We start from the raw sequence: 3,911 nt of genomic DNA, 5'->3' as shown, positions 1-3,911 counted from the left end.
TAGAATTTAAAGCATTGGGTTTAACATAGTAAACCCTAAACAGAGTGATAACTTCTCACCTGTGAAGCCACTGCTGTGTCTGTCTCAACTGCTTGCTAACTATTACTGTTGAGAACTCATCTGCATTGGCTTTTTTTTTTTCTTGCAGTAGTCTAAAATATCTCAGGTTTATTGTCTTATAACACAGTGTTCTTCAGTGGACTTGTCAGAAGCCCTGAAGTACACAAGATCAAGAACTAGGATTTCAGGATTACATACTCTATTTTTAATATAAAAATTTTACAATTCAGTTGGTTATATAAACAAGAAAGAAAAGTGTACCACCAAGGTATTGCAAGTAATTTTCCACAGAAAAGCAGAATGGAGAAATTGCTGCCATATAGACCAGAAAAGACAATCATTTTATAGTTAAAGCTTTCGAAATAAATTATGAATAACAACATTTAGATGCAGTATACATAAGTCACCAGGCTGAGTATATGGAAAATAGTGGTATTCCACCTGTCTCTGCATGACATTGACCAAACTGTTAGCATTGAGAGGGTAAATGCAAAAAGGTAATGGTTCAGACGTTGCCAGATAGTTTCATGCAGGCCTACTGAAGTTGCAAACCTAAGATTTGTAAACTCACATAAAATGTCCACCTGAAATCAATGTAACCCTGCATGCTAAATAGAGTATTGGTCAATTTGGATTACTGTTTTACCTTAAAATGGACCATCTTCTCTTTGTGCCATGTACATCAGGAAGTTCAGTGGCATGAACTGGTAACTAAGGTAGGCATTAAAGAAAAAAATAATGCAAAATACTATTTTGGGGAGTAAAGATGCTTCTAGTTTGGAAACTGGCATTACCAGTTCTCACAATAAGAACTGAGCCTAGAAATGAAAATCAATGTGCACAGTTTTAATATCTTATATGGAAATGTATCACAATTTTTTTCAGAATTACAAAAATAAACACATTTTGTAACAAAAATGTCTGTACTGCACCAGGCAGCTGGAATTTTATATAGAATTTTTCTGGATATAATAAACAGCATAAGTGGATTGTTCATAGTTTGCACTTCTGAGAAAGAGGCCTATGACTTGGCAATCATTTCTTGGGAATAGTCATTGATTTTGAATTGTTCCATCATTTTTAATTGATGGGTTATAAAGGATTTGCACAATACACTGACCTTTTTATATGAAACAGATGCAGTTTTAGATTCACATGTTGTATAAAAAAATGAACCCAAGTGACAGCAAATGCAATTGTATCTGACATACAAGCATATGATTCTTTTAGTTATATTGCAAAGAAATACATGCATGTCAGTGGGATCAAGTGAAGCCACCAAATCCAAAACAATTACTGTACTCTTGCAGGATTCTATACTATTAAAATAGGGAAGTTGGAGGAAAGTACAATTAATTTAACAATACCAAAATGCTTTTTATGGGGATTTTAATTGTGTCTAAGATTCCATGATAATGTAAGAAATCACAAGATCTGATAATGAACACTTTTCATTTTAAAAAAGTTTTGATATTAGAAGTTGTGAAACACCATCAATCTTCCCTTTGCAGTCCTGGTTTGGACTCTCCCCCATGAAATGGCACATTAAAGATGCTTGGAAATATTCAACCAAAAAAGGAACATGGGTTTTGTAAGAAAAATTTTGGGGTTTTTGACCAGCTCTAGTTAACATTCATTGCAGATGCAATATTTTCAAAGTTGTTTCCTGAAAAGAGAGACTATTCACCAACACAGTGATAGACAATTGTATTTTGTTTCAGTAAAGCAAATGTAAATACCATAAAGAAGCCACAGTTATAACACTTCAAGAAATTTGGGGTACATTTAATATAATAACACACTTTCCACCATAAAAATTCATAGAATAACTTAGGCTAGAAAAAGCCCCCTGAGGCCCAATCATCCCCCTGCTCAAAACAGGTCCAATTAGTTCTGTCTGCTTGGCAACATGTTCAGCTGAGTGTCAACTCTCTCCAAGGACAGAGATTCCACAAACAGGTTGCTTCACGGATTCATGGCCCTGTGGATAGGATAATTAATTGAAACTTTAAATCCATTTGCAGTGGTCTTAAATTCCTTGTAACAGGAGTTTAAGAATTAGCTACTCTCTAATGTGACCTTGGATGATTCCGTTTCTCCACTTGCAAGCCTAGAATTATTATTCAAAACTCCTGCCTAATTATATTATTGCATGATAAACACTGTCTAAACAACAATATATTCAAAGATGCTATCACTACAAAGGAAATTTTTTTAAGTCCTTGGATTGCATGGGAAGAATGAAGCTAAAGAAATACGGAATTTTACACAAACCAGCAGAATATACTTTAAGCTCTTACAGCAGCCTCTACACATTGAGGCCTAAACTATCGGCATCTTCAGCTCTTGGCTTTTTTACTGGTGACTTTATTCAGGGTGCATAGTTCTCACCCAATATTTGCATCCTTTTCATTATGTTCTCAGGGTTTAAGTTAATGACCAGAGTGGTTTCATTTTGGTTACCTTATTATCAGATTTTATATGAAAATTATCCATTTTTTTCCTTCCACATTAAACTGCAGGTATTGTCTTTCTGTCCAGAATGCCAAATCCTTGCATGATATCCTCATCAGGAGTAGTGCATGTAATGACTGATTCCTATTTTTATGATGAACGGCCTTTGCTTAGAAACTCAGAAGGTAATTCATGCTGTTGAGGACATAGCCATTTTCTTTATGCTGCTTATGATAATTTACATTCTGATCTGATAAAAAGTTTCATACACAATATACCTGTACAGGATATTAACTGTATTCTTCCTCCCATCAGCACCTCTTAGACCATGCAGGTGAAAAATCCAAAGCAGGGAGAACCCAGTTTCAGCCACTTTTGCTTCTGCTGGTATTTTGTTTGAAGACATTTCCTTGATTTTCTTCATGTATCATCTGAATCCTTTTTTTCAGATACATTGAATCACCATAAGTTTGCAACATCATGACCCAGGAATTAGACATTACAGCACCCAACAGGAGTAAATTGAGTTTAGTTCACCTGTCACCACTGTATCTTATTTCAAATAGCACCCAACTGAGTTCTCAAGGGACATGTAGCTCTCTACCTACAGTGTTTGCGACTGTGACCTCTGAAATCATAGAGCTTTTAGGTTAAGGATGCCACAAGATTTGAAGTCCTGTAGATGCTACACTTCTTTCTGACTGTCATTGCATACGGCTTTCTCACATCCTATATCCCCATTTGGGCTGTGACCACTCAAGGAATGATAGTCAGATGTCTGAAACAGGGGATTTTTCCAAAATGAAGCAAAAAAAAAAAAAAAAAGATACATCATCTAAAAACTCCCAAGAGTGGGACCACAGGATTGCTTCACTGCCAACTCTTCCTCAGCACTCTTGAACAAACCCACCACGTTCAGTTTCTGACATTTGACATTCAGATACTAAACCATCCATAGCTCTTCAAGGCTTAGCACAGGATCTGAAAAGGCTTCTGCAGCCCTTCATTCGTAAAGACAGTGAAACAGCACATTATTCACATTGGCTGCACTTGCAGGATTTATTAACCTTGTACCCTGCATAGGCAGACTTGGATGAGGCATAGAGATCCTTCTAGGATCCTGCGTGCACCGACACCTGTTGCTGGTATCAGAAATGAAGGGATGCCACAGGACGGGCCATCAGAGACACGAGGTCGGCACACCTACCCCGTAACGCAGCCGGGCGGGGGCCCGGCCACCGGCGTGTGACAGGGCGAGGAGCCCAGGGGGGGTTTCCCTGCCGACAAAACGCTCCACCTACAGCCTCCCCGGGGAGCGGAGCCCTCTAGAGGAGCACGAGCTGCAGGACGGCCGGGGAGCGGAGCCGGGCCGGGCCGGGAGGGGCGGCGGCCGGAGG

General features: G+C 38.6%; 1 long non-coding RNA gene across 1 annotated transcript; it reads right to left on the bottom strand.

The window, feature by feature from the left end:
• Positions 1-1,749: 1,749 nt before the first annotated feature.
• Positions 1,750-3,905, bottom strand: LOC108445966. Its single transcript, XR_001861063.1, has 2 exons — positions 2,793-3,905; positions 1,750-2,041 (listed from the first exon to the last, which is right to left on the bottom strand). It is a non-coding gene; the product is annotated as an uncharacterized LOC108445966 (long non-coding RNA).
• Between the last annotated feature and the right edge of the window lie 6 nt (positions 3,906-3,911).

This window comes from Corvus brachyrhynchos, unplaced genomic scaffold (genome assembly GCF_000691975.1).
Source record: "Corvus brachyrhynchos isolate BGI_N302 unplaced genomic scaffold, ASM69197v1 scaffold84, whole genome shotgun sequence".
NCBI lineage: Eukaryota > Metazoa > Chordata > Aves > Passeriformes > Corvidae > Corvus > Corvus brachyrhynchos.
Note: the sequence above shows the minus strand (reverse complement) of the source record. Positions and strands in the feature narration are given on the sequence as shown.